Here is a 23,455-nt window from a genome sequence, read left to right on the forward strand (position 1 = left end):
ATGATAAACAGTGTAAATGGTGCATGTACAAATTTGAATCTTTACAAATACAACATGATGCAACCCACTGAAAGGACGGGAAAGAGGTCACTCCACATCGACAAAAAAATTATCAGAGTTTCACATAACATGGTAACATTTTGAAAATGGCGGGAAATTTAAAATGAACAAAAATCTGTTCAATTTCTTGCCTATTCTGCCACAAGCAAACGTTGTTGAGGCATAGTTAATGATTATATCGTTCAATTTGTAGATTGCAACGAATATCTGAGGAAATAGGAGGTACGTTGAGGCTGGACAAATTTCGCAGAGTAGCAGCTCATGGGCCTTTAAAGGAATCATCTTGTCTTCCAAATTCAAACAACAGAAAATCAATCTGTTAATAATGACATACTTGCATTTACTACTGAGAAATGTTTTAAAGTATTACTGTAAATTATGACAATTATAACAATGCAAATGAGTTGAGTATCTCTGTCTGGGATGACATACAGCGCATCTCTGCTCTCGCACGCGGGGCTCATTTCCTCTTTCAAACGATTACATGTCACGTGTAATTTTTAATATTCCAATCTTAATGTGGCATCTATGCATCCTCGACATCATGTTTACAATCAATAACATTATTTGATACAGTGAATAATTTGCACGGCTTGGAATTTATTTGGTCGGGATATGTGGGAATATATGCAGAAACATTGTAGTTTTCTGCTTTTTGGCTACGACTCTCAGTATCTCCCGTGTTAGTCATCATCAGTGCGATAGTATTCAAAGATGAAACCGAAGCCGCAGTCTGATCGATCAACCATATTAGGAGTTGCTTATTTGCATAAAAAATCTACATAAATTAGTATTCAGAACGTACTTCAACCAATCATGCCACTGGATCTACGCGTCAATCGACTAATTTCCCACCCTTGTTATGAAAGTCATGATCGCAGCGGTGCGAATGGAATTTCTTATTCGCACAAGGAATTTCTTATTCGCAGCGGTGCAGATAAAGAATTTCTTATTCGCACCGCAGCGGTGCGGATAAGGAATCTAAATTTCATTATTCGCACCGCAGCGTGTGTCTAGCCTGATGTATCAAAGCTTGGTCCCCAAGTTCCCTTTTTTCGAGATCCATAGTGCGTATTTGAGACGTAAAACTGCAGAGACTCTCATGCTTTTCTAACCAGTAGTTAAATCAGTCGGCAACTTTAATGTCTGCCTTATCAACACATTCTATGTGTACTTTTGAAGAGAATGTGTGTGATGAACATACAAGTGTAAGGCTGCATTCACAAATAACGATTTGGGGGGGGGGGGCCTGGAGGAATCGCGATTGAAATCTTATTTTTTTTCAAATCCCCCCTCAATACCATAAAAATATTTCAAATGCCCCCTCAATATGATCAAAAATTTTCCAAGTCCCCCCCCTATCACAAGCCCACATATTTGTAAAGGATGTGTACGCAGAAAAAATCAAAAACGTATGCGCCGTTCCGCTCACAGGTGTTCAAAACCACCTGTTATTAGCACTTTGTAAAGTCATATTCCTAAGGCAAGTTCTTAAATTGATTCATTTTTAAACGCATCAGTGAACTTTTTGGATTTATCAATCTAAGCCAACTTGAGTTAATCCAATTCTGGCTAGATCAATTGCTCCTGCCGAAGAGAACAAATGTGTGTTCTCTTCGGCAGGAGCAATTGATCTAGCCAGAATTGGATTAACTCAAGTTGGCTTAGATTGATAAATCCAAAAAGTTCACTGATGCGTTTAAAAATGAATCAATTTAAGAACTTGCCTTAGGAATATGACTTTACAAAGTGCTATAAATGACAATCATGAGAGAGTAGGCAAATTGTGAATTCGGCTAATTACCATATTGTAAAAAACTGAGCACAGTGACCTACCAAAATTTGTTTCAAAAGTATAAGACATAAGCTTATATGAATTAGATGCTACTCATAATTGACAATACTGGAAAGTTACAATATTCCATCAAATAAATGTCCGTTTAGTGTAATAATTGCAAATTTGGTTAAAAAATAAATAATTCCATTTAGTCACATATTCTTTCATTTAGGCCTAGTCTTTACTGTTCAACATTTTACTTTTGTATAATTTTATGACGAGAATTTGACAATTTAGAAAACGAGCTTGGTGACCCCATCTTTTTTCTTTAATATTTGATTATTCTCATATGCCAGAATTCAAAAATCCCTAATAACTTTTCAAGTCTCCTGGTCTTTCATGTGTTGCTCTCTGGCCTTGTCTTGGGTACAAGTATATGTTTCACCGTCATGAGCGTCATTTGACCCAAACTCTTCTTCAACTACCATGTATAATTTTGACAATATTTTTGTTCAGTTTATACAACTGTGTTCTTGTTCTACTCCCTACAGCATGTTGAACTGATGAGTATTCAGCTTGCTATCACAGCCTGTGTATGTGTACCATGCATTTGTATCACTGACAACTGACTGTCAGTCTTGACTCTCATTAAATTATCACCTAATACATATTTATTTATACAGGCTTTGTCGACAAACTGAATATTGTGTGTTTGAGCATGCTGTAGATTGTGTGTTTGAGCATGCTGTATGGAGACAGCAAGAAACTGCATATATTACATGGAAATATTGCAAAAATCATCAACAGTTGCAGCTTCTGCCCACAGTTACTAGGCTCAAGTTTGGTTTTTTATGACAAATCACGTTTAGATTTTTTCGAGATAAAAGTCATGAAATGTGACAAAATGGTTCTAGATTCTGTTAAATTATTACTAACATTACAACATTTTGATGACATAAAAATGCATCGTCGTAAACCGCGCGCCTCTTTACAGCAACAGCTCAGCGCTACCCGTTAAGATTTTTGATTTTGATTTTTGCGTAGATCAGCGGAGCGGAAATTATTGCTCTGGCTCGCGAGAATGTAAAAATGGTATTCACATTTCATTGAATTACCTACAAAAACTTGGAATTGGAAAATCTAAAACACAAAAGGGAACCGAAAAATTTTCAAGTCACCCCTACAGGCAGAGCAAAATTTTCAAGTCCCCCCTCTACTACCCCAAAAATTTTCGAACCCCCCCCCCCCCGAATTCCTCCAGCCCCCTAAACGTGTGTACATGGGCACCTGAAGAGAGATGCTGAGCGAGTGTTTGCGAGGGCGATCGACACACAGAGGTCTCTTTACAATATAGTGTTTACTCGACTACTGTGTGATGAAAACCTGTGAGCGCCCCGTACTTCCACGGAGGTGTTCAGGTGTGCTGTGTTGGGTTTCCCTTGAACATGGGTGTACAAATATAGATTCTATTTTTGTACATCCATGCCTTGAAGGAGCCGACGCTGACTGAGCCCGTATGACAATGGTTTACACCACAGTTCCTCCATCAAGAATATCGTGTCACGTGCATGCTTTGTTGTCTTTGATCACACGCGTGAGATCATGGCAAGACGATCCTTTCCAAGGGCACACATCCTCCAAAAAGAGATATGTCGTCATTTTACGTTTACATTAACAACAATACGCGTTCCACTATTTGTTTATCTGTTGCATAATTTATTTCATATTTTGTTTTCTTCTCATTTCGTCATTAACGTTTTTGGTTACGGTCCAGTTGAAGTCGTGATTATATTATATAACAAGCAAATAATGTTCTAGTAAATGCAAAATTTATCTATACTATATCTGTAAACTTGGTGTTCCCTTCTATTTTCAAAAGGAACTGCATGCAGAACCCTGATGAATGAAATAGTTCCTGATCATGTTGTGTAAGAGCTTTCTGTACTACCAAAATTATTGAGAAGCGAAGCGTTAGATCCGAAATTGCTGAAGTGCCTTGATGGGTTAAAAGGTGAAATTTGTCACCAACATCGATATCCATTACCATGACATGATTAGGCCATTTATAATTGTTGTGTATTTTGTTTCTAATTCACAAGTCAAATTTCTGTACTAGAAAGTAAATGTCCGATATGTAAACATTGTGCAAAGTCGCGCCTTCATAGTGATTTGACATTGATTTGCCTTTATGGCGCGTAATCAAGGCCAATATTCTAACTCCCAATTTTCAACTATACAACTCGACATTCAACATTCAAACTCCCCATTTTCAACTATACAAAGCGATATTCAACATTCAAACTCCCCATTTTCAACTATACAAAGCGACATTCAACATTCAAACTCCCCATTTTCAACTATACAAAGCGACATTCAACATTCAAACTCCCCGTTTTCAACTATACAAAGCGACATTCAACATTCAAACTCCCCATTTTCAACTATACAAAGCGACATTCAACATTCAAACTCCCCATTTTCAACTATACAAAGCGACATTCAACATTCAAACTCCCCATTTTCAACTATAAGCTTACAACTCAACATTCAACTATCGAACTTATTTCGCATAAAACACGTCTGGCATGGTCGAAACTCGACCCTGACCGTATTAAAGATTCATATACCAAGTCGCTTTCTGAAAATTTAGATCGGCTTGCCCTTAACGTCGCTAACGGAGAGATGCTTTCTTGTCCCCCCGACATTGATCGCTTCACAGATAAACTGGTCAATGTTATGCGCGATACTGCACAGCAATGTATTCCAGCTTCTCGTTTTAAACCTTATTTAAAGCCCTATTGGAAGGATATCAAACAATTTCACAAACTGGCTTGGGAGCTTAGAAATAAGTGGATTCAAGCAGGGAGACCTCGTGGCCTACAACATGAATCCTTTCGCAAGTACAAGGATTCTAAACGCCAATTTAGGAGAGAATTAAGAAAACGACAACGCCAAGCTGAAAGGGAAAAGTATGACTTTATTGAAAACTGTTTAGAACTTGATCAGTCTCTCTTTTGGCGTAGCATCAATCTTCGCAGAAAACAAATCTGACGCTTTCCCAGTTCTGAAAGTTAATGGCGTGAGAATCTCTGATCCCAACTGTGTTGTAAATGCTTTCGCACACCACTTCAAGCAACTTTACGAACCGTCTGAAGATGAAGTATTCTCAGCTCGTTTTAAATACCAGATCGATAACGAAATTCGTAAATTGGTGAACGACAGCCAACGTAATACTGACACCATTTTTTGTAAACCCTTGTCAGCTGATGAAATCACGCGTGCTATAGGGAAACTAAAACGTGGTAAGGCAGGTGGCCCGGATAATTTAACGTATGAGCATATTATCTTCGGGGGGCCTTCACTCGTAAATTCTTTGTTACACCTGTTTAATTCAATCATCACCGTTGAATATGTTCCCTTTTCGTTCAAAACAGCTTTCCTTGTTCCAATTTTCAAGGGTGGTGACAAAAATCGTTTCGATGCTTCAAATTATAGAGGCATTTCTTTGCTTTCTTCACTGCAGAAACTTTTGAACTTTGCATTTCACAGCGTTTACAGCCCTGGCTTGCAGAAAAACAAATTCCGCATCCTTTACAAGCCGGATATCAACCAGGTCAAAGCAATATCACGACAGCTTTCTGCATACTAGAAACAATTTACTACCATGTGGAAAGACGCAGCAAAGTTTTTCTGTGTAGTTTAGATGTTCATAAAGCATTCGATTCAGTATGGTGGAACGGACTTTTTCATAAATTGTATTCTGGTGGTCTTAACTCAAAAGTTTGGAGGATTCTGCGAACCATGTTCTATGGCCAAGAATGTCAAATTGCCTTGGGAATGTATGTTTCACACAAATACCCTATTTTCCAAGGTGTGCGTCAGGGAAGTGTTCTCTCCACTTCTTTATTCCTACTTTATGTAAATGACCTTTTCAAAGAACTGGAAAACAGTAATGTGGGTTGTTATATTGGCTCCTCGTTTGTAGGCTCGCCCTCCTTAGCGGATGATATTTCAATTTTAGCGCCAACTCGCGCTACGTGCCAGAAATTACTTGATATAGTTTGTGCTTATTGTTCAAATTGGAGACTGCAACTTTCTCCATCAAAGAGTAAACTTTTAGTTTTCGGGGAAACAAAGCGAGAACGCCACCACCAACGCAATCTGTTGTTACATAATTCTCCTGTCACAGAAGTTGACTCTATCACCGTTGTTGGCATGCAAATTACCAATACACTGTCTTCGATAGATCGCACATTATCTGCCTGCAAAAAAGCCAGGAGATTGATAAATTCGCTTCGCAGTGTGGGTATTGGACCGCATGGTCTAAATCCAATTCTTAGCTGTGAAGTCTGGAAACGTGTGTGCCTTCCAGCTGCTTTTCATGGATGTGAGCTTTGGTCTCTCACAAAAAATGAACTAGTTATGCTTGAGAAAAGTCAGCGTTATACTGCTAAAATCATACAGGGTTTCCCCATCAGAACTGCCACTGACTTCGCTTTAAGTGCTTTAGGTCTTATTTCAATTGAAGCCTATATTGACAAATGTAAACTGTTATTTTTTGGAAATCTTTGCAACTGTAATTTTTTTTCAACAAGAAAATGTATTTTTTTACATCGTCTTTTTGAATTCAAACTGTCTTCTACAGAGAAATCTTTAGGATTTATTGCTGATACTGTTAAGATCATTTCAAAATACAATCTGACATGCTTTCTTGATGAATTTTGCGCTACTGGCTATTTCCCGCCAAAACCTATCTGGAAGACAATTGTGAATGATGCCATCCATGAGAATGAAAATAATTGCTGGAGACAAAGATTGGAAAGTAGAGATGATATGCTGGTTTACTCTCGATTGCACACTAAGTTAGCTCCATTTCACTTGTACACATATTTACGCAATTTTCCTGAACGCCGAGAAATTGTTTACAGTATTATGAAACTTCTCACTTTTCCTAGAAATGAAGTCTGTTTTAAGTGTCAAAATACAGTTGATGATGTTTTGACTCATCTGTTAACTTCCTGTTGTCATACAACAATAGCAAGAGACTTTTTTGGAACTGTCTTTTCGACAAAATGAGCATTACTGTTTCTGCAACACTTTTCAACTTAAATGACCTGGACTTCATTGGAAATATTTTAGGAGATAGTATTTACATGATTCACTACCAGGAGTCTGGTGAACAAGCAACTCTTCAAGAAATTGTGCTGGACTTTGTGCAAATGTGCCTTGAGAACTGAACTTAGTATCGTGTATTGCCTTCTGTAAGAAGCTTACTTATATAATTTAGTGGTTTTTTTTGAGTAACTTTTTTCCCTTACTACCTCTGTAATTTAATGTGTTGATGTAACTCTTCTCATGTGTTGAGGAGGAATAAAGAAACAACAACAACAACAACAACTCAACATTTGGGATTGCTATTCCCCATTTTCAACTTTCGAACTCCACATTTTCAACTCTCGAACTCAACATTTAGGATTCGCATCCTCCCTAGGCATCCCTAACTTGCTTCATTGTAGTTTAATACCCACGTTTTTCCTTCTGGGCTATACTACGTCAGAACGCGTCATTGATACGTCACATGACGTTTCGGAGTTTTAGAGTTATTCCTATGTGATGTTCTAGAGGGTCCAAAAATATGGACTGGAAACACTTGTGATGCTATCAAGATTTACCGCCGACCTCCGCCATCACGTAGGCCTAATTCGGTCGCTATCATGTCGTCTAATCAAGAGCATGCATACGTGGCTCGCCATGGCTTATTTTAAAATTAACAACTCGCTTATTAATTTCCACACTATTACAGCCAAAACACAACTCAAACCATAAACTAGCCCTGCATGGCAGGGCTTAGCCCTGCGTACGATGCTGTGTGTTCCGCTACAGCTAATCGCCTGGTGAGCGTGGCGATTAGCTGTAGCGGAACACACAGCATCGTACGCAGGGCTAGGCAGGGCTGTGTGTTACCGGCGTTATACGGCCTCAAACCACATGTAGTGGGAGGCCGTATAATGCCGGTAACACACAGCCCAGTGCAATGCAGAGCTAACACTAAACACACCAAACCACATACAAGACGAGATGGCTGATGAGTGAAGCCACTTTCCCTTTAGGGATGGACCATTAGATCTTGGGAGGGGGGTGGTCACAATGAAATTGTGAAAATTTTTTTTTTACTTTTGTAAATTTCTGAAATTTTTTTTTCAAATTCAGATTAGCTGTGCAATTTTTTTTTTTCAGAGTAAATTTTCAGATTTATAATTTTTTTTAGTTTGTCGCTGTCTGAAGATAAAGAGGGCAAAGATGTGGTGCCAAGCACCACAAGCGGCCACGCAAACGGTCATGGGGGGGGGGGAAGGTCAGGAGAGGGGTGTCCCCCTGCTGCTATTGGAGCTTTTGAAAAATAGAGATTAAAATGATGTTATTTGGTGGCACTTGGGGAGTATTTTTGCGGGGGGTGGTCAGGAGGGGGTGTCCCCCTCCTGCCGTTGGAGCTTTTGAAAAATAGAGATTAAAATGGTGTTATTTGGTGGCACTTGGGGAGTATTTTTGCGGGGGGTGGTCAGGAGGGGGTGTCCCCCTCCTGCCGTTGGAGCTTTTGAAAAATAGAGATTAAAATGGTGTTATTTGGTGGCACTTGGGGAGTATTTTTGTGGGGGGTGGTCAGGAGGGGTGTCCCCCTCCCTGCTGTTGGAGCTTTTGAAAAATAGAGATAAAAATGGTGTTATTTGGTGGCACTTGGGGACATTTTTTTTCGGATTACACATCTTCCTCTGAAACATGGTCTTCTTGCTCCTCATTAGCTTCCTATAGTTTAGAAAATTGACTATTGTGGTTTCCTGGCTTCCCTTTCTACTGCGTGGTGAAATGCCTACATTCACCCCACAAAACATCATGCATATCTCATGATTTACAATTGATTTTGACAAGCTGAGAAGCTAAAATAAGCTAAATAATATAGTTAAATTTGCATATTTGTGTTTTTAGAGCAATTGTTGCCCTTTTTGATCAAAACATCTATTTCTCTGTAGCAGCATGTCCAAATTGATTGGATGTGTATAGATGTGTTGAAATTTCAATATTTGTCTTTTAAGGGCAATTTATGCCATTCATGGTCAAAAAATCTGTATTCTCAAAGGGCTTGTCCAATTTCTTTGAAATTTGCTACACAAAAACGATTATTCATGCAGATTTATTTAGTATTTGCTATCGAGAAAATTTCAAAGTTCAACCCTTTTGTGTGTTTTTGTGTTGGGATTTGTTGGATAGATGGTATTCTACGTAGTATATTGTTGAATGTTAAAACATGTGTTGCTGTTGTTTTTTGAGGCTGTTTTTTGAGAAAAAAGAATTGAAAATGCCTTTTTAAAAGCAAAATAATACATAATGACTTGATATGTTGTTTTATCATTATTGACGTGTTTCTACTTGTTCAACCATTCTTGCATTCATCATTGCAATAAAATGCTGTGAAAAAAATGAAACTGATGTGGCCTGCATCTGTTTACCTTGATCTTAAAAGGCAAATACAACTTTCTGTCTTGACAACCATACCATAGTTTCAATGTTTTACCTAGTGTACCTGCTTGGTTTGTACGCAGGAAACAAGTAGAAAACAGGCTCTATAATTTCATAATTTTCAAGTGATCAGAATACAAAAGTCCTGAAAAGATAAGATAATCACAACTTCCAGTATAAGGGATACAGTTACTCTAAATGTATATATTAAAATTAAAAATGTGCCTGGAGGATGTACTAAAAAATACAGAAAGTTGCTCCCTGTCGGTAAAATCTAAAAAAAATTCAAAATTTTAAAGACTTTTGCAGATTTTTTTTTTACGCCTTTGTCTTCTTATTTATTTTTTTTTTATTTTGCAAACTAGTATGAAGATTTTTTTTTCCTAACTTTCTGCTCTGAAAATTTTTTTTTTCTGTTTTTGACCACCCCCCCCCCTCCTAAGATCTAATGGTCCATCCCTTATTACACCGTGACCACTATGTTCAACATCATGTATTTCACGTTGAGCGGCTTGCACCAGCTGGACAATACGCTCACTACACATTCCAATGCCACTTAGGCCTAACTGTGACAAAAGTCTAGCAAGACTCTCACACCTACGTGACACATCTCCCCGTCTGTCGGGCTGGTCAAGGTCAAGTAGCAGCCTAGACAAACTACCACTGACGTGGTCACTAACGAACCCGGTGTCGTCCAAAATTAACTGCGAGGTCACCATATGTTTGGGACTCCCTAACAAAGTGATAAGTAGTTTCATGTAAAATGACACCGACGATTTTTTAAAGTCGTATTTGACTATATGTATGCTAATTTTGGCTTGTGTTCGCTGGCTAGTGGTCTAGGGGGACCTAGACTTCGATAGTTGAAAATGGGGAATACGAATCCAAAATGTTGAGTTCCATAGTTGAAAATGTGGAGTTCGAAAGTTGAATGTGTGGAGTTCGAAAGTTGAAAATTGGGAGTTCGAAAGTTGAAAATGTCGAGTTGTATAGTTGAAAATGGGGAGTTTGAATGTTGAATGTCGCTTTGTATAGTTGAAAATGGGGAGTTTGAATGTTGAATGTCGCTTTGTATAGTTGAAAATGGGGAGTTTGAATGTTGAATGTCGCTTTGTATAGTTGAAAATGGGGAGTTTGAATGTTGAATGTCGCTTTGTATAGTTGAAAATGGGGAGTTTGAATGTTGAATGTCGCTTTGTATAGTTGAAAATGGGGAGTTTGAATGTTGAATGTCGAGTTGTATGGTTGAAAATTGGGAGTTAGAATATTGGCCTTGATTACGCGCCATATTGCCTTGGTCATCTGTAAAGATTACATTTTTGTGATTCGTCTTTTATCGTGGGTTACGACATTTCAGCATTTTTTTCTCTAAATTGGTTGCTCTATTTTTTGTATATCCTTCTTTGGATTTGATGGCGGCCATCTTCCCTCAAAGAGGAGAAGGAATCGTTTATGAAAGAGTCTACAATTGTATGGGCTTGGTTCAGGTCGGTGAATTTTTAAAAATAAAATCATTTTAATAATTTCTCTTGTGTCTCTCCTATTTCGTACCAACTACAGGCGTGCTGTTTACTGGGTAGTTTGTATAAGTGTAGTTTATGATAAGGCTACGGAAGAGAACGTCGGGGCTGTCATGCGGCTCGCGCCTTGCCCAAACTTGGTTGGGGCAAGGCGCGAGCCGCACGACAGAAGCCCAATCCCCACAGCCAACCAAGGCTACAATTATTGCAGCTATACCAGGCACTGTCATGCAGGGTAAATAAGCAGCATTCAAAACATATTAGGTCATGTCGCGTAAATACAATGTTTACGACTTTACGTACAAAAATTATGAAGGAGAGAGGGTTACATTTTGTTGGAAGTAGTTTCACTGACCAGATCTCCGCATTCCGAATCCGGCCAGGAGATTTTTTGCATAGGCCGGCAATTTCATACAGGAAGAGCGGGGCTGTCAAACTGTCCATTCACCATGATATAGACACCGGCGCGGCATTGTGGCCTGTCTTTCATTCACCCGCGACGTGTTTTTGTATAACGATAGTACCACTTTGCACTGTCGATGTCGAGTAAACTCTACAAGTCTAGTCATAATCGCATATTTTTCTGTCATTCGCGACTTGCCATACGGCAACAGTGTTGTCCTGAGAGAAGCCGGGTGCCGGGTAAATAACCCGCCTGTTTTGCATTTTTCCCCGGCTACTTTTAACGTAATGAGATTATTTTTATAGACCTTTCTTGATTTCGGGATCTTACTGCTAGCTGTTGGACGGGACACGTACGATTAGCAGTTTCGCGACCCTTTCCCCACCTGGATTACACAAACGTAAAACAGTTTCTAAATACACCCATTTGTGGCTTTTTGAGCCCGATCTTTTACTTGTTAAATAGTGTGATTGGCTGATGGACGCGCCTATGGTGTTGCCTGTGTTACGAGCAGCGTGATTGGTTTGATTTATTTATTTATTTTATTTTATTATATTGCACAAAATGATACATAAAACAATACAAAATGAACAAAATTGTGCATGGATTACACAGAAAAATCTAAAGACTTATTTCCACTGTGGTCCAAAATTGACAAAAGACTAACAAAACAATGGAAAAAAATACAAAGTGAGAAATCCGACAACAAAAAGTAAAACAAGCACTTCCAAAAGATAAGTAAAACGGACTCAAACCCTCTGAAATCACATCAAAGATTAAAGGAAATCTCTCCTGACACGATAGAGATAAGAATCTTGCAAATGTCGTTTTAACTTTTTTTTTTTGAATTGTAATTGGAATCAATATTCCTTATACTACGTGGAAGGCAATTCCATAACTGCGAAGCTGAGTACTGAAAACTTGATTAGTATGAAGGTCATCTTAGGTCATCTTTAACGATGGCGTCAAAAGATACTGCATTAATCATGTTAATGTGGTGTCGGCCACTCACCTTGCCGATGGAATATTTTTCCCCCGGGCCGAAGAAAGCCTGTTCAAAAGGTATACTTAATTCCAACAATACATTTAGTTTGTGAATGAAAAACTTCAATGTTGCTATATTTGTGAGAGAAAAGCACCGAAAAGATGTGATTTTGATCGACGATTTGAAGTTCACGAGACCGGCAAGCTAGTTTTTCCGCGCCGCCGCGCTGGCTGCCAACGTCGCTAGTCTACGAGTATGATAATCTTCTCAACAAATCAAGTTATTCTTAGAGCAATACCGACGCATTTTCTAGATTTAAAAAATGAGCTAGAACTGAATTTTTTTAAGAACCAACCGTTTATTTGAATGGATATTTTATTTTCATTGATTATTTTTACGTACTAGAATCCACAGTCACAGACATGAGTGTTGCCGATCGTTAATTGCACAGTAACAGGCAGTTGTATTTCCGACCGTTTCGTTTTACACTGTTCTCTCTGACAGCCTCTTCTACCTACTGATACGCTAAACGTGTCTGTGTGTATACCACTGACTGTTAAAATTAAGGGTATGTCAGTGTTTATTGGGTGTCATTTTTAGATAATAAGGTTCATCGATAGAGTATGCTAAAGGACCACGTCAAAAGATCGATGTCGGATAAAAATCTAAGCTTAAATTCTTTAAAACGTTTTTCATCCGACAAAAACGATATTCTAGGTTTGATTTGGTTGAGAATTCCTAAGAAATGATGATGTAATTAGTCAAATGTCACCTCAGATGCCACCAGAGAACACCATTTCCACTCCAAAATTTCACTTTTCGCCTTGCGAGAGGGGGACACCCCTCTCGCGCTCCTCCCCTCCCCCCCTCGTTAGCTACGCTCACTCGCCGCTTGGTCGCTTCACTCCCTCGCCTTCCATGTCTACTTTCTTAAATTACCTGGCTACTTTTAAATATGGGGACAACACTGAACTTGTGTTGTAAAATTTACGGAGTGTTCACTGACTAGCTGTGGGTCCATAGCTGTGATGTTAAAATAGTTAAAGTCAAAACAAGCCCGTAAACTAAAAGGCAGGAATCTCGTCTGAGAACACCACTGCTATGGGCCACGCGCAGCTATCCGCTGACAGGCGATTGTCAAAAATTGGGAGCGTCAAATTGGCTATTGACAAGCGGGACTTTTTTCGCCAATATTCACCACATTTCAGCTAAATAAACTGATCTTCTTCCACTTGAATGAAAAAAACAATGTTCTACCATGTGAAAATTACAAAATAGTTCAAATATGTCACAAATTCAACATATTGTAGGCAGTAGCGAAAGCCGTCATACACTGTATCGGTGTATCACCTGAGCAATAGAAATGCATTAGCCACGGTCCTTCACGTGTATTTTGGCCGATTGTTACTGTTGATTTCAAGTATCTTGCGTTGTGAATCTTTCCTTTTAACTGATCGGACGTTATTTAAAGTCGATTATTTTGTCAGGACCAGGTCCTCATGAAAAAGTACGAATTGATTTCGGGCGAGTTGGAATCGGGCGAGTTTGTTCTCGGCGGCTTGGAAAAGGTGCGAGTTTAACTGGTAGCCTGGCCGCAAGAACCGCGATTGAAATCCTTTTGCATCCCTCCTCAATACCCTCAGAAAATGTTCAAGTCCCCTCGTCCATATGGTCAATTTTTTCAAGTTTCCCTCAAATTATCATCTAGCCGCATATTTATTAAGGATGTCCGCGCAGGAAAAATAAGCATAATGATTTTGCGCGGTTCCGCGCTCGCAGATGTTCGACACCATCTGATTTCATTATGTTGTTGCCATTTTCAATTCCTGTCATTGCCAATGATTTGATATTGGTATTGCTATCGGTATTTTTTCTGACAAAATAGGCAATACATTTCTTCCAATTCTTGTACATCTACACATTCAAATGAGATGTGTTTCAGGGTTTCTCGGTCACATGACATTTTCGGTCACTTAAATGTTTTGGTCATGCTTCCTGTGATTATATCTCTCTATGAAATATCTTTATTCAGTATGAGTTACTTACGATTCTTGTTGAATTGAAAAAAAAGACTGGATAAAGAAGCTTTATAATTGTCGGTGAAAGTAAGGTTCTCAGCCCGCTTTCGGTCAATTTGACCTTTTACTTCATGCCATTTTTATCGACCAATGTAAGATAAAGTGATTTGTTTCTGATACCACACTTTTTTAGATAATTATTTTCTAAATCTAGAATATCATAGCTTTCTTCATTTTGCTCGTTTGGTCTGAATATTGGTTGCCAATACCCGTTTGATAATGACAACCGCCCTCTATTGAGCACTTTGGAGAAACACTGCAGGAGAAACACACACTTCTTTGCCTGCTATATCGCAACCCGATCATTAACCTATCGAGTACACTGCAGCTCGGCCAACTAATAGAAAATACCTGGTATAAAGGTTTGGCTATATTTACACTCGAGTTTCTTTAGGAATGTAGAAAATCCACCATTTTTTATCAATATAAGACCACAAGAAAACTAAAAACTGAATTTTATGTTGTTTCTCTTGCTTGTGTGATACTCTAGTTTTCTTGTGCCAACGCTTTTGCTATAAGGACATCCGAACAGTCGTTTCATTTCTTATCTGTATTCATATCTGTGGAATCGTCAAACCTTGTAGACGAATATAGGAACCAACCTAGCTGCGTAACCTAATTTAAAATTTATACGCGAGAAGATTAAAAAAATGGAAGTCACGTATTTACTTCCGCTGTCACTATTTTGTAATTGCCATAAATGTGCGTAGAAAGCTTTTGAATAAGGCATTGAGTAAATCAGTAAGCAGATAAGTAATTAAGTAAGTAAGCAATTAAGTAAGAATTTAATAAACAATAAATTAAAACTATTTGGGAAACATTCTATCTGTGCCTTTTTGTCTTCCTCACCTGAAAACGTATACGACACACATTTTCGATCGGTGTTGATAACATGTGCTGTTATCAGAAAAAATTAAAGATATAACTTTGTAACACAAAAAAGCCAGGATGTCATTTCTGTTCTGACCACGTCTCTTTCAAGCACAGACACTCCACAAACCGTGTTTCAAGCACTCAAGGGGTTTTCGTTGCCCCATTGCTGGAATATTTCATTTTCATTCACTGAACAAAGGTAAAATGGTAAAATACATGATAAACTCCGACTCTATGACAAAATTACATTCCACTACTCTGACAAGGAAAGCTGCAGTTATGGGCATTGACAATTTTAGTGATTGCTGCTGGCCCTGGAAGACGAATGTTAAAGCATTTCAGGTTCTTCCTAAATGCACTCCTTTATCTGTTCAGATCAAGCCAACAAATCTACTATCAGTGAAATTCCATGAAGCACATTCACTCCAGGCTACAGTACAATCTGATACTGTGTAGTTACTCACAATTATTGATCAGATGAATTCGTTAATAACTGTTTCAATTATATCTAAATTTGCACTACAATATTTTGATCCTCAAGGTGATACAAACTGCTTTTTGTCGTAATGGTTATGTGTTTGTAATTTGTACATCTTTAGAAACAGTTTCTCTAGGATGCAATACAAATTTCATCTCATTTGATAAAGAAGTTCACAACAAAGCGGAATCCGCATGGGGTATGTATCTTAAGCACAAATAAATATTCTTCCGATTTTTTGTGGAGACTTTCGAAATCCTGGAATGTCACGCTGTTATTATCGATTCATTGAAAGGCCATATCGGAAGATCAGAACGTCAACTGTCTGTATTTGTAAGTAGGTCTAGGCCAACATGCGCGAAGGAGACAAATTTGGTCCATTTTCAGTCGATATCAGCAATCTCGTCGAGCACTATATTTTACACAGGCCAACTGGAAATTAATTGTCTAAAATATGATATTTTTTTTTCATATGTATTATGAATAATAAATCGTAATTATGAAATATTGATATCACATAACCGAGTTCGTATTTCATCCAGGTTGCGCTTCCTTTATGAGGAGGAGAACTCGATAAAAACGCTGTATGTGTATGAGTTGTGTATGACATAAGCGGCCGGCCGTCGCGCATGCCCGGCCAGGCCGTCCTATATACTAGGAGTATATAGTCTACACCAGAACAAAAACTTCGGGGGGGGGGGGGGGGGGGTTACTCCCATAGAAAAGGTGTACGGGTATGTGTGCATTTCACTCAGAATGATGTTAGGAGCCGTCATTATTTATGGCCTGGGGGTCGGAGGAATTTCACCAGAAACTCCGAAATTTCGAGTAACTCCCCCTCCAACCCATGATGAATTTGAGTAACCCCTCTCTAAACTCAGAAATGTTGACTGACCCCTCTCCCACTTAGAAAAGTTAATACCGATACATGTATTTGTAAAATTTACATAAATACAGCAATGGTAAAGACCTTTCAAATCCTGATGTACCCTGCTAGATTATCATCGGTTATCTCATATGAAAAGGTGAAAGCAACAAAATAAAATTCAAAGTGACAACAAAATACAGTATAAAAGCTCACGCTATAACCAGTTTCCAATCATGTATTGTTTAATATGGATGGGTATCATGAATGGGTTTTCACTAGGATATCTGACTGGGCAAAATTTGAAAGTACTGGGGAGATCACGCAAGAGGCTAAGGGGGGGGGGAAGTGTCAGAGGGGCTGTCCTCTATTATGCGTGGAAAAATTTGAAAAATTGATGTGAACAATGGTGCAGTCGGGTACAATCTGAGAGGTGTTTTCAATTTCTTTTTTTTTCATGAAGTAAAACTGTTAGAACACTCCAGGGGAGATCTAGAGCTCGAGAGCGGGTCCCTCCTCTCGTATCAAATTTTGAGAGGGGAGTGTCCCCCCTTTCGCATCGAAAATTTTGAGAAATTGATGTGTGTAATGGTGTAATCTGAGAGGTGTTTCAATTTACTTTTCACAAAAAATTGAGCAACCCCCTTCTTCCTCTCTACATTTTGAGCAACCCCCGTCAAAGTTTTTAATTTTTGAGTGACTCCCCTCACATTCCTCCGACCCCCAGGCCGTAAATAATGACGGCTCCCTTGGGTGCTAATTTTGGCCCTGATTATGCGCCATATATTTACCGACCGAATCACTTTTTCACGAAAAAAATCCTTAAACATGGGTCGGTTTTAATCCGAAAAACCCTAAACATTGGTTGATAACAAAGAAAAAATGTCCCACAGTTTAGGAAAACCTTCACATGTAACAGACTAAAGGTGAAAATTCCCAAACTTTGTAAAATAAATCCCTTGGTCATATTTGTGGAATATACATGGGTAAGCTTAGATGTTTTCAACTCGGGCGGCACCTATCCCCCCCAAAAAAACAACAACAAACAACAACAACAACAACAACAAAAAAAACAAAAACAAAAACAAAAAAAACAAAAACAAAACAAAAACTTTCTAGGCTGTAAATTATCGTGCGAGTGATAGTTGGGAGGAACAGTATAGTATACAGTTGCAGCTTTTCTCCCTGATAATCCGTGAAAACCAATGGCGCTATGCGGAGGGCAACGCAGCTCCCTTCCCAGTTGAGACAGCGCCTCCAACGTGATATAAGCCACTTCCGGGGACTTTCAGTCATTTCGCTGGAACACTGAATATTGCGTGGGAAGCCAGTCGGTTGTGTGTGTTTCGTGCTGTTTAGCCGGAGTATTGCGGTTTGTAGGTTCTTCGAATCACAGAAGTAAAAGACGAAATCATGTAGAAGTAGCTACAGGTCAGGAAAACGTAGATTTGATAGGAAGCAACATAGACAGGTAGGTAGAATGGCTTGAATTTACCAGAACTGAACTTAGCCACCCATTTTCGATTGACAAATGCGGAGAAACCGAGTTTTAGGGCATTTTTCTGATTTTTACGTAAACTGTCACGCCCAAATATTGACTTGTAAGATCGATATCACCAATATTGATAGTAGACTTGCACTATTTACACAGGTCATTGCCAACGTCTCCCGAAAATCAAATTTTTGTTTTGACATTTGTGTACACACGCACACCTGGTTGTACAGTTGCCATCCGGTCAATCAAAGTTGGGTGTACGGTACGTGTGAATGTTTTGTGTCTGTCTGCGGTACGGCCAGCCTAAACGCTCCGCTCTGACGTTCATCCATAGCTTGTCTCATTCATAAAAAGGTAAATGCGTAATTACGGCCGCGGTGACTGGCGGTGAATGAGTAAAACCGCTGCGTCGGTTCATTACGTTCGGCATGAGTTTATATTGACGTGCGTACGTATATGTCCACATTCGCGGAACGAAAACAATAAGCCTGAAGTCCTGGGGCCGGGCCAAAACACGAACATTATTCTTATGCTAATATGAAATGAACGGAAAAGGGATTAGTGGATTGTGACACCGTTGTTGACGCGGCTTGGTCTTATCAAAACAAGCAGATAGGAAAGTTCGACTTGGATAGGCAAATATTTAAAAAAGAGTTTCATATTTTTTACCATGTTAAACAGTTGTGTGTGTGTTTAGATTACGTGTAATCTAATATTACATGCATGAATGTTACACACAGCTGAATCCATCTCGATGGAAATCTATAAATGGTGTGTAGATTACCTTGACCAAACAATAATTTATTCAGCAAAAAAATCAGCAACTTTTCACATAATCAGTGTTCTAATTTGCCATGATAATATATGTTCATTGCATAATCTATCTCGATAAATTTTGACCGTACTCCTTCGTATGATACAGGTTCATGCAAGTTCATTTTTTCTGCTGTGGCCAATTGTAGATACTTTTATTTGTACTGCATGTGTCTGATCACTGTTGTGTGCACGGATAAATAATAGCTTACCATGGCACAGAAGAAGATTTGTATTGAAAGATAATAGTTCCCCACAAAAAGTTCTGGTGTAGAGCTATACTTTGAAGGTCGTATAAATAATTACTTAAGTACAGCTGGGACCATGGTGATTGATTATGTAAAATTTCGCTGACAGGGACAAATTCAATTGGCATAAATTGTATATATGTAATTGTGTTGCTTTGCCAATATTTAATCGTGGTGATTTTCTGGTAGTTTGAACAGTTCAACACCATTCATTATCAGCACAACGAATAATTATGTTGATACTGTATTATTTAAATGATGTGTTCACTATAATAATACCAAAATAGAACTGTTCTGTGACGGACAGCCCAGAATTGTTCATTTTTATGAAGAAAGGCCCAAAGATTCCATCTTTCATGGATTGAATCGCAGTCATGGCAACAAAGAATTGAACGACTTTTTTAAATGATCCATGAGATGACACATAGATGAGATCTCATGTAGAATTCCATCAGCTGCAAAGATGAGACTTGAGATTTGCAACTTTCACCTGGTGATGTCAGATACTGCTGCATCAGTGTCAACAGATATTATTGTATGAGAATGATATTTATCAGATTTGAAACAAAATACAGTCTCCTTCAAATCAAATTAAATTGTGTTGTCTTCATGTACGCATCATTTACTTTGAGAGGATTGTTTTCAAACAGCCAAATAGCTGGGCCTTTGATTGACCTTGAATATTTTCAATCACAGCTTTTGATTTTCCTGATAGTTATCATGTCTTATGTCTGTTGAATGAAACAGCTGCTCTGTCTACTTCTGTTATGGAAGCAGACATCTTGGCAACACGTTGCTATGGTACTTCCTCCTTAGTAAAGCGGCGTTCAAATCAATGCCTTACTATACATGAACACTGTATTTGACTGACATGTATCAGGCATATGTACCGGCCATCAAAGACCTAATACATACCATGGTAAGCACAGGACACGTATGATGCATAGGAGTGGTATGTGGTTTTCAAATTAGTATTTAAAATTTATCTTGAACTCATTTTTGTTTGAGTTTTTTGCATATATCTACTTGTCCATATCAATGATAATTAGCTGCAATTCATTTTATGTTTTTTTGTTCAATCTGTAATTTCATATGAAGATGACAATATTCACTGAATAATTCTGCTGTTGTACCCCCTGTAATTGCAAATTTATTGTTACATTTGCATTTTAATAGACATTATGCATACATACTTTGAACCACTAAAAGGAATATTGGGTCCTTAAACTCTTTTCAGTCACTGTTACATGCAAATACCCTGCTCTAATGAACACAGTCAAGTGTTTTGAAAAAGATTTTTGTCATGTTAAATTGACCTTTCTTTTGAAGAGGGTGAATTTCCAAAGCCTTGATTCAGATTACATAACAGCCTTGACTGTTCAGCCACCATACAATTTGTAAATGTCTTGGGGCAAGTTTTTGCATTTGTATGAGGAAGCATGCAGTTCCAGTCTACAATGTCTTGATAAAGGAAACAATTTATTTGCAGACAGGGACTGGCTGATGAGATCTTTTAGCAGAGCAAATATCCCCAGGTGAGAGTTGTAAATCATTTGCTTTATGTGAGGAACAGTTTTCAAATTCTGTTAAAAGGGCAAACTATACCTGAAATCGCCATGATTTGTAAATTTATGGTAGTGAGTTTTGGCATGCATGCAGAGGCTTGTGAAAAGAATGACCAAAGTAAAGTCTACAAGTTTGTCTTATTCTTCTGGGTTTATCATCGACTGTAGTAAAATTAATTCAATTGTCTATGCTAGTGGAGTTTTCAAGTCAAGTGAATTCGTCATCATTGATTAATAACGTCAGACTGACAAGGGATGGCTATGTAATTTCACTCTTGACTACATAAAAAGAACAATTTCCAAATATGATCACTCATGCCAATATTACTGGATAGATTTTTGTTCAATTGCAAAATGGGACACTGAAGGCCAAAATAAAAAATATGTTTATTTTTGTTGTCACATGATTCAGCAAAATAGGATACAGTAGGTTGATTTAAAACTATTTTTAGGTTTTCTCATTATTTTGCTATCTGTCTACCAATGAACACTGACAAAATTTATTTATCTACAAGTTATTTTAGAATTTATAGAAAATGTTAAAAAAATTGGTATTGGAGAATACAGTAGGTCAGATCAGTTTACCTGAAGTAAAAAATTTTCTTTGGCAGGCAATTGGAATTGATCAATGAGTAGTAAGTTTTCTTATGGCACACATATATTATAAGCATAGTCATAATGTCAGTCTTGCACAGGCGGCCATATTAATTGCTGATTATAGTGAAAGGTATGATTGCTTTGATAAGACAATGTAAATATTTTATAATAGGTATGCATCATTGAATTTGAGTAATTTACTGAAACAGGAGAGAAAATATGCTTGTCTGTCTGGGACAATCAAATTTTGGGCTAAGCAGGTGAAATTTTACAGTCTGTCACATGCCCATTGGATATGTGGAAGTTACTGTAGTGTACCGGTACATTTATGATTTGCTGAGATCAGAGCTGCGGTAATGCCTGAGTACCAGGAATAGAGTACCAGGATGTGAGACATTACATGTACTGTGTCAGGGTAGTTGCTACTTTGGTTGGGCAAGCACATGACATGTACATGTATAAGAGAGTTACCTGTTGGTGTATCTGATTACAACGTTTCATGAATTTCCAACGCTGAATCTGTCCCTCATCAAAACACATTGATGAGAACATTCAGAGAGGCAATCATATTTTAGAAATGCATTTTTTGCCAAACTTTCAGTTCAAGACACCTACATTTATGTAATGGAATTTTGATATTTCAAAAGTAAACATCCATGCTGAGTCTGACTATTAATTTTCGCTGAATAGATGATCTCCAAGCATCTTGAACTTATGGTTGATAATTTTGAATTGCAAGTAATTCATTGCATATTTGTCTCCCTGTTTAAGGTAGAATGCGCCTCGGGGACAGAAATTGGGGCTTTCAAATTTTATCAATTCTCTTCTGATTTACCACTTGTGGGGCTCATTTAAAACTCTTGATGAAAGAAAAGTTTTCACTATCTTAGTTTCTTGAAAATCGAAAATTTTATTTTTGCCCCTTAGAGTTAACACAGGGATGCGGTGGCCATTTTGAATTTCAAATACAGTATCGGGAAATCTTAAGTACCTAGTCTCTTTAGTAAAAATTTGTGCACAGTGACTCCTGATTTTATTCTTGTTTTGGTGAGAGAATGGTTGAAAGTTTCATTGAGGAAAGTTTGAGCAAAAGTTTAAATCTTTACTTCTGAGGCACATACTGCCTTAAAATTCCGAGACAAGAAATTGACCTTTTTAAGCTAACAATTCTCTAGTGGTTTTTAAGCTCAGAACCCCTGTAAATTATATATTTTCTGAAAGCCTAGATATAGGAACATTTTGGTTACCATAATGTCACCATTGTTTACATAACTATCATGTGACAGGTAATTTGCATAACCTTTCAAAAATCGGTTTTCCCTCTTTTTTTTCAATGCTTTGAGATATGTGGCTGAAATTTGTGTGAGTGCAAGCTGTCCCAAGGATCTCTCAGAATTTTTTTTAAACCTTCTCAAACAAATTTTATGCCAGAAAAACTTCAAGAGCGGTGAATTTAACCCCAGTTGATTTCTTTAAAATTGTGCTCCAAAAAAACTGAGCAAGATATAAAAAATCTGAGACTCGCTTTGAAGGAGCGTTGTGACAGCTTGTACTCCAGCAAGTTAGAGTCAAATATTTGTAAGTATTGAGACAAAACATAGGTAAAACCGATTTTTGAAAGGTTATGCAAATTACCTGTCACGTGATAGTTATGTAAACAATGGTGACACTGTGGTTACCAAAATGTTCCCATATATCTATGCTTTCAGAAAATGTATCATTTACGAGGGTTCTGAGCTTATTAATCACCAGAGAATTGTTAGATTAAAAAGGTCAATTTCTTGTCTGGAACCTTAACTGATCTCTGTAATATTTATAGTAATAATACTATTTCCTCAGTCTCCATGTATTCTCTTCTATCAATTGATCAAGAGTGTGATATATTGGGAGGGGGTGATTTCAATGCAGGAGGTGAAATTCAAGTGTTTGTGTAACATGTAATACTGTAGTATGTGTATACCAGTACATGCAGCACTGTGGGTATGGCAGGTATAGTAGTAATGAAATGTAAAACTAGTAATCTAGGTAATGTGTTGCAGAAGAACACACCTACATATGTACTGATATATTTATATTGATTTTCTTTACTCAACAACCCAAATATGACATTTGGGGCACCTAGCCATGAATGAATATAAGTATATATATGTTTGTATGATACTTTTTATTTATTGAAATATGGT

General features: G+C 37.9%; 1 protein-coding gene across 3 annotated transcripts in view; it reads left to right on the forward strand.

Moving 5' to 3' along the window:
* The first annotated feature begins 17,828 nt into the window (after window positions 1–17,828).
* LOC139119454 (IQCJ-SCHIP1 readthrough transcript protein-like) overlaps window positions 17,829–23,455 on the forward strand; it is a 157,992-nt gene continuing 152,365 nt past the window's right edge. For all 3 annotated transcript variants that reach the window (XM_070683273.1, XM_070683272.1, XM_070683270.1), the window contains exon 1: window positions 17,829–18,025. The gene's annotated coding sequence lies outside the window, so the exon portion shown is untranslated. The remainder of the gene's footprint in view (window positions 18,026–23,455) is intronic.

This window comes from Ptychodera flava, chromosome 19, assembly GCF_041260155.1.
Source record: "Ptychodera flava strain L36383 chromosome 19, AS_Pfla_20210202, whole genome shotgun sequence".
Taxonomy (NCBI): domain Eukaryota; kingdom Metazoa; phylum Hemichordata; class Enteropneusta; family Ptychoderidae; genus Ptychodera; species Ptychodera flava.